Below are 10,948 nucleotides of genomic sequence, written 5' to 3' on the forward strand. Positions count from 1 at the left end.
ACTGGGCAGTCATGAGTAATTAAGTTATAAGTCATAGTAATCAAACGTAGTCGTAAAAAAATACTGGCTGATCAAAATGGCAAAGATTTGTCATGCCGTAATCACAATGAATTGCGAAATAGCACAGACGAGCGTCTTTCGCCTATATGTCGTAGCACGGTCAGTTTGCTTGCGATGCAACTTACGTTTTAAGAACAACAACATACACACACCTTTCATTACGATGTGACATCATTCACCCCGGGGTGGAACAGGTTGTCTCGTTTGTGCAGGGGCTCATTCAGAAGTCATTTACGAAACAGACTTTAACAAGCTTTGCATCATTATTCTACGGCTACATATAAAGGTGGAGGGTACAGCTGTTTGCAGACATAATAACCTCCTGCAGCTATAAAAGTCTTATTCTCAGTATCTTTAGCAGGGGGAGCTCAGGATAAAACTGATACAACTCTCCACGTTCTTTCTTATCGGATGTAGTTTGCAGTTCACGAGATTGCATTTGAGTCGATACGCTACATTGGTGCATTTAAGTCTCTGAGGCCTTTGAGCTGTTTCTCATAAAACAGTTGATGTTTTTTATGTTGCAGTGATAAATGGCACGATCTATTGTGTGGCTGAAATTAAAATGCAGCGAGATACGAGAAGGCACCTCGACAGTAAATCAAGACAAAAGAACTAACCAACTTTCCGGCTGTCAACCAACCAGAGGGTCCTGAGGGACAGAGCTGTCCGGCTGTCAACCAACCATTACCAAAACCGAATTGCATCTGCCTGGGAAACTCGACCCAAAAAATAGATGCGGGATATCATCTCTTGACACGTGAAAGGCAAACAAAGCCACAAAATATATCTTAAAACTTTATTTATTTAATAAGAAAAACATCTAACATTTTTATGAGCAACGGCAACGCCGCTTCACGTCTGACAAGCGCATTTACGCAACGGGGCACCTCTGGAACCACCGATGACGCGAACATGACAGGACATCTGCATGACAACACTTGACGGACCACACTGGCATCCTGCCGACGTGCAGATGTGTTTCTGCCATGCACATATTGGCCATAGTTTTCTGTCGCGTGGCATGTCTCTTCTGTCTGGTCCTAACGCAGGCCCCGATCAGGATTTTCAACCCATCCAAGTTCTTCAAGAAGCTGCGAGTGAGATTCATCTCCTCTAACAAGAGCCGAACTGCTGAGGGCGGCGAGGAGTGAATCTCAGCCTCCAGCCCACCATCGCGTGCTGGTGTCGACTTTTTGTTTGCTAGACCTTTTCACAGACAGCAGGATTCTTTACCGCCGGCGTAATCCGCCTTCCCACCGAAAGACAGAGGGTCTGGAGACGCCCCCCCTCTGACCCCGGCCGGCTGGAAACCCCCGGCCCCACCGTCCCGACGCGCTGGAAAGGCCCGCTCGGCCCCCCAGGGTCAGGGTCGGCGGAGCAGGCGGGCGGCAGCCCTCCACAGGCACGCGCCTCTCGGCAGCGGACGTGACCGTGACCTGCGGGGGCTGATCGCCGGAAAGCCCACCGCCGGCCGCCGCCGGTCACACGCGGCGTCGGTCAGCGGGTAGGCATGCGACGAACATCAACGGGCTGTCGGTCTCCACGACACGCCGAGAAATGTAGCCGACTGTGCCGGGGCTAATTAGTTTGGTGAGATGTCTTCTGCGGTCGGGAACTCTCCCTGCGAAACCAGCTTAGTAAGATTTTTATGATTCTCCTGTACTCGCGACCTACATCATTAAGTACGTTGCAAACGACATAACACTGCATCATAGCAATATAGATGCAAACATGGTCTTGGTTCTCAGTCACAACTAATGGTAAATACTTATGGCACTTGGTGCCTAGTGACAGATGGCACACATCTTTGAGCTAAGGAGCGTGTTCAAGGATCTGAAAAGGTTTCGTAGAAAAGGAGAAGATACAGAGCACTTGAAAATAGGAACGAGAGGAGAAGGAGAAGGGGTTACATCCACCCCTCCCCCTCCCCATGATATATTGACATGGCAAAATACCATGTGAAAAAATGACAGCAATTTAAAACTGGGGCACAAACGTCAACTATGTGTCTAAAAAACAGCCGGTGCTTTTACACGCGAGACAACTATTGATTCTTTAAAAAGGTTTGCGACCCATGTTGCGAAATTGGGCGTACATCCGTGCTACCTGTAGACATGCCAAGGACTTCTTATGTCTCCGTATCAACAGCCTTGAAGATCCAACTGATATCGGCACGTAGATGGCATGTTGCAGGTTGACAAAGGATGAAAAGCTTGTCTTAACATCAGTCAACCGGATTTCTTTTGGCTTCAGCAGTCTGATCCGGTCGGTCCGGCAGTCACTGCTTTTGGAAGGCTTATATATTTGCAGTCACTGACCGTACGCCACGCAATTATTAGCAACGTGAACCACATTTTGTCGAAATTTTGTTTCACCATTTTCCAGCTATTTATGTATAAGATGATTGAGCGGAAATCGCTTTCCTGCAGCATTGCAATGTTTCCTGCACATTTCAAAACTAACTGAGTAATCAAGTTCATCAGCTTTGTCCCGACAAACATGAGCATTTATAACACAAAAAATAAAGCGATCAACTAAGCAGAGCGGGCCAGATTGGGCGGCTGGTCACGCACACTCGGGCGCCCACGATGAACCCACCAGTTGTGGCGAGCCTCTAAGGATTTATACCACGCAGTAATCTATGTTTTCAAAAGAAAAACGACGCGCGTTGTCGCGTGCCTTTTATAGAGCCTCAGCGACTGCAGTGGCTACAAAAGCGCTCAGGGGCTGGGGTGCAACTGGCATTCTATCCGGCACCCGCATGGGAGCCAGAAGGACTAACCACCCGGTCATGGCGCTCCATCAGTACTGGGAAGACGTTAAGCTGGCCATATGGTGCAGGGGAATGTGCATTTTATCCCTCACCGACGCTCAGCGCTGTCTTAAGAGCATCAATAATCGATCGAGGGCCAGACGCCGCCGCGCAGGTAATCCATCGAGGGCCAGACAACACCGCACCATTAATCCAACGAGGGCCAGAAAACGCTATACAATCCATCGAGGCCCAGACAACGCCGCACCAATAATCCATCGAGGGTCATATAACGCTGCTTTTTAAAACCGCCTCCAACTACATCTGCACGCAGTGGTGTAGTCAAAGGGTTGCGCGCGTTGCATTTTGTGATCCTGTAAACTGAGAATTGGAAATGATTTCAATTTTTAGCTGTTAACATCTAGTTTTGATCATGCATTACCCGCCATTATGTATCCTATAATTCAGGGGACCGTCCCGCACCGTTATTCTTGATTTCGTCAGTTGCTAAGGAAGCCATTGATCGTCAGACGGATGGCAGCTGACATCGTTTTCTCAACATGCTACTTTCTTAAGCCCCCGTGTGTAACTAGCAGAAGCATTTGCCATTCTAACGCAACCTGTTTTTTCAAGAATGTGGTGTGAAAAGCTCAAAACTAAGGTAGGGCCTTCAGAACGAGTGCCAAACAAGACCGTGGGCATATCATTTTACCTGAGCAACACACCCTGATCTGATTTGCAAGTGCTGAAAAACAATACGCCAAGGTACGGAAAAATGCTTCAACTGAAGCAAAAATTACGACACACAAGCAACTAATATAGCATTATAGCAACCGAACAAACGACGTCAAATACAGGCGTAACGTGCGCGTGTGGGAAGCCAGAGCTGCGGGGTTCGATTCCCCGCAGTACCCGGCCTTCCTGACAGGGTGACTCAACAGCTGAGTGTCTCGTAAAACCCGGTGACGATGGTGACGACTTAATGGAATGTTCCACACTTGACGATATTGAAGCAGGCATCAGATATGATGAAATGAGCTCACACACTGCTATTGGTATACTTTTAAGCGGAAAAGGCTGCTCCAGACAACCCAACTTCTCTGTTTAGGAAATGTCCCTTTAATACTTCGTTTTTTTATCACTTTACCGTGCCTTGCACAATATTGATTTGAAGCCAACTGACGGTCGTTACATTTGAAAATTGCGCTCACAAACGCCTGATATGAACGACACGACAGTTATATTTTTCTTGGCCTTGATCGCCGTTTGGCCAATGGAATGACAGGATTTCAATGGCGTTACTGTCGCTTCATGTATACCTGGATGATCTTGAAAAAGTCTCCACGAAAAAGTCTGCCCGTCCTCGCGGACGTGTAACACTGGAACTAGATGCGTTTAGGTTTTAAGAGGGGCAGACGTGTGAACGGTACCGAAAGATCTGCAAGATGCCTATTTCAGTACTGAACCCCATGCAAATGTGGAACACTCTCTCTAACAGCCAATTTGTGACGAAAAACATTCAGCGAGTTCGTTCCGTAAGCAAGTTTGCGAATTATCGCCGACGACGGCGTCAGATCAATGCCGTATGCAGGGTTCTGAAGAACCAGCCTGTCAGCAAAAACTTAAGATAGATGCTTGGCGGATTATATGGCTTGGCCACTGACGGCATCTGAGGGGGGGGGGGGGGTAAATACTACCCAGCATCACCCAGCGCAGCCTAAGAAAGCATTGCTTGCTCTGGACGCCGGCCGACGGAGATTACTTGACCTTCGGAGTTTCTGGAAGGATCTCGACCCTCGGAGGTTTTCAGAATTTCTCATCCCCTCGATGGTTTTCAGAGGTTTTCGACCCTCGGAGGTTCTCGACTGCTGGAGGTTCTCGACCCTCGGAGGTTTTTGACCGTCGGAGATTTTCGGAGTTTCTCGAAGTCTTGACTCCATGGCAAGGCGTGCGTGACGGCTGAGCTCTGGCCGAATCAAGAAAATTAAAACTCTTTTGACACATAGTACATTGCCTGGATCGGTAGTAGGCTCTGAGCTGTCTCAGATGCTCAGCATGTGCATGCAATGTTAATCTAGCAACAAGAACAGCGGCGAGTCGTGAGCGTTGTCATGCACGCAATGTCGTCGGTCTCTGTTGGGCGGTGGAGGGATACAGTGAACTTACACTACAGCGGCGCTGGGCTCGAGCCCAGGAGCGGGCGCCATCTTATGCCAGCCTGCCGAAGAAAGGTTCACTGACAGCTAGCTTAACAGGGCTAACGAGGACCTGCGGCGGTGTTGAGGTTTGGCCCGACCGATGAAAAAAGATCTGGTGGCGGCTGACCAAACTGGGTCAAGATGACCCGTGAGGCCGTTTCAGAGTACCGTACGGCACGTAAAACCCTCCGCAGTCCTATCTAGAGAGAAGGTCGTAGAAAGAAATGATCCGGTGAGCGGAATCGGATTACTTCGTGTGGTAAGGTCAGGGGAGCTTGGCTCAGCAAGCGACAGGCTCACGAAACCAAACAGCAAGCCTCTTGACATAATGTCTTTATCTCGAGGAGAAGGGAGCGGCGAGGACAATTCCGAGCAGGCAAGAAGCGCAGCCGCAGGCAATGACCGAATAGGACCTGCTGGTTACTGATGGGAAGCTGCACTGCCTGCATGATAGTAGCGTTACGTATAGTTTTACCTCAGTTATCCGGCGCCGCGACAGGGATGCCATGCGTAGTTGTATTGCATCGTTTTACCGCCTGTGTATATAAAATATTGCATATTGTTAGTGCGCTAATTTGCATTGGAATTCTCATTACTTCACTAGCTCAGACCAAGCCACAATAATATGCGTTGGCTGGCGAGATGTAGCGCGTCTTTTAAAAGAGAAAAATTGGCCGTTCAGTTTTGACTGGTACCTCCAGATACACCTTGTGCCATAAAAAACGTGTCTGTATAAAGTCCCATGTTCTGTCTTGACCGACCGCTTGCAGGCCACTGTAGTTTCAGCTGCAGAACTTTTACAAGAATGACTGATTGCCCGCCGTCGTACAGCTTTAGCTACGCTATTTTGATGGATCAGTGCAATGGTGCGTTTTTCATGACGTATCACATCCCTTGCAAGAACTGCGAGGTCGAGCATATTTTCTGATGCGACCCAATTCCATCATCACGGAAAATTCTTCCGTTTACAGCGGAAACGCAAAAGAGCTGCTCTTTACGTGCGACGGATGGGGCCTACGTGCTGGTACGGACGTGATGCCCTGCTGCAGACGGTAATTTGACAAGTTTTCGGAACCTAAGCCCCATGATTGCACATATGATGTTTGCAAATGTGCATTGAGTCACGCTTTAGCCACTCAGGCGAGTTGTAAGTACGTAGTTGGGCTTGCTGAGTCAAGAATACTTGCTTGTCGAAATAGCTTTCACTTAGATGCTTATAGCTATGCAAAGTTCAAATTATTTTCATACTTCAGCAGCACTTAGATAGCTAAATGTTTGGGGCCAGCATGCAACCGACTGAGTACTGAATCAAGAACACCTGAGACAAGAGTACTGAATGCCACGTACCGTACTGCGTCATCGGAAAATGACATCATCGCGGGCGCTGCAGTAACTGGGACGCGCATGCGTCATGAGGTACTGTACTATGAGTAAGCAAGATAAAGATCGAGCCCTGCAACGAGCTAGATTGTTTTTCCGATATAGACTTAGATGTCGGGCTATCCGATAATCTTATATAATTGAGAGCCGCTGATAGGTTTTGCGTAGATGCGTAATGATCGCAACAATAGTCATGAAGCATGTTGTCAGACAGACCTCATAGCAAACAGGCGGTTATTGACAAAGAGGATTTCAAACCAACTGTGGAAAAGGCAAGCATAGCCATTTTCACATATAACGCTTCTAACTTGTTTCAATGGTTTCTTAACGCAAAATGTCGAAAGAGATGTTTGCTCCGGAATGTTTCCGGACGAAAGCCGATGAAAGACGGCCTGATGTACAGGTACAGACCTCACTGCCTTCATGAGAAACCTTGTACGAGCAAAACATGCATACTCGATGTCATGCTAACACAGAACACATCTAACTAACGTCCAGCTTAACCCGACCTAACATTGCCCAACCCATCCTAACCTTATTTAGCCCAACGAAACGTAGTTATTGCAGATCATTTAATATCCGTCGCCTTTCTTCCAGAAAGCCAAAAAAGTTCCTCTTCCCAAATATTTTTTTTCTGAATTCCTCACAGCAAGGCTGCTCCAAAAAATACTGATCTTATAAAGCAATCACACAACATTCAAGTAGACGAGCAAACGTGTCTAAATACAATCCACAGTGTACATATACTGCGCATGTATATAGCCTTCCGGCAGGAGCATAGGGCCCCACAACGCCGTCAGGAGAGTGCCGTCGCCTCCCCCTCCCCCCAGCTCCGGGTCCCCGATGCTCGGAGGAGGCCTGCCCCGCTCCGCTGATGACGATGATGTGGTGCCGGGCGGGTGGGATGTTACGCCACCGGTGTCACAAAACCGGGTCACCATCTCAAGTCTAGAGCAAATGTTAAGCACCTTCATGGTCTATTTTTGTGCTTGTTTGCTTTTCCCATGTGGTGCAAATGCTGCGACAGCACTGTTAAAGTATTTTTTTTAAACGGTGCGGTCTAGATACATTCATGACCAGATGGCAATGTTTCAGCGGAAGTTAGCTTCGGCGAACAGGACAGATTTGAACAAAAGGGGAGCCCGAGTAACGTAAGCAAACGTAATGGGATCACGAATAACGTAACCTGACACACCCACAAAAACGTATGGATAAGCACCAATGAGGAGAGCACGCATTCAGTCGACTCGACCAATTACTGAAGGTGGTTGATCAGTCCCGGGCCACGTGCTGAGCTCATCCACCCGACTATAGGGTAAGAGATCGGGCGCGTCGCCAGGACCAATAAACCTGCAGAACAGCACGATCCTCTTCAAGCATGCCCGAAGCTGCTCGGAAGTCCTAGTCGAGCCCTTCCCGGACAGAAGGGTCAGGAGCGGTGACACAGCGGGTCAGGGACGAGCGACACCCTCGCTTCAGTTACCCAAGCGTCTCGCTGAAGCATATGGTGTTGTGCCAAGCGGCGCGCGTCGCGCGGCTGCCACAACCTGACCCGGACCTGCCTCAGGCTATTTCCCAACGGCGCCGGCGCGCGCGCGCCGCGCGCTGACCGACGCGCCCCCAGCCCTTCCGGCGGCGCGCCATCCCCGGCGGTGACGTCACAGTTCCACGGCCAGCCAGATAAAAAGAAAGGGCCGGCTCGGTGGTGCACTCAGTACGGGGCCGCGCCGCGAAAGTGAAAGGTGCTTGAATCGGAACGCGAGACGCAGAGCGATCGTCGTCGCATCAACTCGGCAATAGCAGAACTGGGAATCAGGTGGGCGACAAATGTGTCTTAAGGATCCGCAATGGGAGAGTTGTTGACTGATTGCTTTTGATTGTTTGTTTAAATGGCTTTGAAAGTTAGTTATCTAATTTAATGACAGCATTAAAATCAGTTACGTGCCACGTAATACGCTTCATACATCGTTGCTTGGACGGGGAGGAATAACAATTTTGATTCCATGCCATGAACATTTCGTGTCCCCTTCAGTACACGACAGTCGAAGAGTTTTCTTAAGTGGTGCAGCAGGATTTACGCCACCGGTGATCAGCACCTGTCGATGTGGAGTACGTGAAAATGGGGTTCGGCGGCAGATGTATATAACGCCAGGGCATGGCCGTTGAGCAAATGTAATGTCATGCTCTTGCTCCAAAAGTGATTTTCTCAATCATTGCGTGCATCAGAATAGCATTGCTTCGTTCACGGTGACTGCCTTAGTACTGAATCCAAGTGATATGAACCGTGTGACCTTAAAACGCAACGATATCTTCAGCCCAACTGTGCAGCCTTTGCCAATTCAAAAACCTCCCGTTTTTGTTTAATTTTGCCAACAGGCATTGGCGGTCATGATCTTTACGGTAGCCACAATATCGCTGGACAGCACAGCATGCCTATCTGGCAGCAGGTGCTCCAGCTCAAGAGTGCTTGGCAACGTCCTGTAAAGGATCCAGTCTGTATGTTATTAGCACCAACTGCCCAGAAATCACTCCAATATTTGCCACCTGATAAATGATAATTGCACCGTGCGATGCCGATCAAGACATCTGTTTGTCCGCCTTGATTTCTTTTCTTGGCCAGGGGGTTTTGCATTATTTTTATGTCTTGCATGAGAGGATAAGCTTCCTCAGTGCCAGCCTCAATACTCCGAACAGATAGCCGGCGTAAACGGAGGTACTACCTGACAGTTGGTAGTATGACGTCACGGCACGAGGCGACCCTTACAGCCGTATAACGGGATCGTGTGTAGCCGCGCAGCACGGCCGCTTACCGGGCGACCTTGGGGGCTCACTAGCTGGGATAGACGGGCTAGACAAGCTGCAGGGAGGAGATTTGCACGAGTTGACCAAGTCAGGCGTGTTGCAAGACCCCTTTATGTTTGGAAAGATAAATCACTCCACTTGGCTCGCCTACAAAATAAAACTATGACCGCATTGTGCAACTCCTGCCTCCGCCCGGATAATGTGGTAACGCAACATGCATTGTACTGGGCGTTTTTTTTCCGGCGTGCACATTTCATGCTGCTCGCCGTTCGCACTTTATCCTGCAGTATCTCATACTTTCCCTACGCCCCCCGACCCGCCCCCCCCCCCCCCCTCCCCGGCTGCAGCCATGGTTTTCTCTCGAAATGTCCGAACCAATTTGAAATTAGATTCCAGATGGTGTAGATGCGCATGTCCGGCAACGGCACCGTGATGAAATTCTGTACTCTCACCAGTTGGAACACGGAGTGACCAGGGCTCACCTTTTCCGAGGTACGGAGCAAGCCTACCTCTAGTTTCCCCATACGTTTGGTTGTACATACGCCGTTTATCTCCCGACCGCCGCGCCCGGCAATATCGCTTTAGCGTCAGCACCGGCCGCCCAGATTTCTCTCCGTCGCGGGCTCTCCCGCCGGCGGGGAAACATACCCGGGAGGTTGGGGTAGGGGCAGGGGCAGGGTGACATTTGCACAGTCAGCGCACCCAGAACCAGCCAGCCGCTGGTAGCGCTAGCGGGCCAGCCGCTGGTAGCGCTAGCGGGCCAGCCGCTGGTAGTGCTAGCGGGGCACTCGTCGGCACGACGCTGCAGTCCCCGCTCGGCGCCGGCTGCCGTGGCGGGCTGATGTTAGCTTCCTGTGGCGTTGCAGTCCCCACGGCGCCGTCCGATCCCTTGCCGAGACCGCAGCGGCGCCGGCCGGGTTTCGCCGGCGGCTTATCGCCGCCGCATGACGTCTGGCTCGGAGAGAACCAGGCGCGCCGAACACGCGGACCACTCCATACACGGGCTCGGATTACTCACGAGCCTGGCACTGTTGTGTTGTTGATTCTCTAAGGTGTTGCATTTGAGATGCAAAGGGCTCTGACGTCATGAGTCGAACTTCACTGATACCTGTCAATTGTTTTCACCCTATACAAAACTGTATATTCAATTCTCTGAAAAATTTATGAATCATCACCGCTCATCCACAGTCTCTTGGCATCGAGCTACCCTGATGAAAACCTGTTTGAAACCTCTCCACGCTCCCACGCATAAACACAATAAGCCAGCATTAACAAGCGCCGTCGCCCCCCCCCCCCCCCCCTCCCGCCTCCGCTACCCCGCCGCCGAGCGGACGTCAGATTAGTACCGCGCTGGTCACGCTTGTCTGGAGCCGGGCCTGCCGTCAGCACACCTTCACACACACACCCGCATCAGCACCGCAGGTTTACCATTTCACGGCGCGTTTCGCCGCAGCTGCGCCACGAAATCGTCACCCGACCACGTGACGCGTCGCCCCTCGCAGCGGAGAAACCGCCGCGTGCTGTCGGCTGGGGCCCAGACACGACGCCGCCCGACCATTCCGTGTCCCCGCTGCGCCGCCGCGGGAGACACGGAGACGCGGGAGACGCGGAGGACGCGGGAGGCTCGTGGTACCGCGCCGGAGAGAGATTGTGCAGAACACTCATGGTCATGGCGGTGGGAGGAGACGCCCGCATCACAGGCAGTCCTGCCGCATCTCGTCGGCCCCTCGTATTGTGCATGCGGTGCCGGTGC

The sequence above is a fragment of the Pollicipes pollicipes genome, unplaced genomic scaffold (assembly GCF_011947565.3).
Source record: "Pollicipes pollicipes isolate AB1234 unplaced genomic scaffold, Ppol_2.1 Scaffold_7262;HRSCAF=8765_pilon_pilon_pilon, whole genome shotgun sequence".
Lineage (NCBI taxonomy): Eukaryota > Metazoa > Arthropoda > Thecostraca > Pollicipedomorpha > Pollicipedidae > Pollicipes > Pollicipes pollicipes.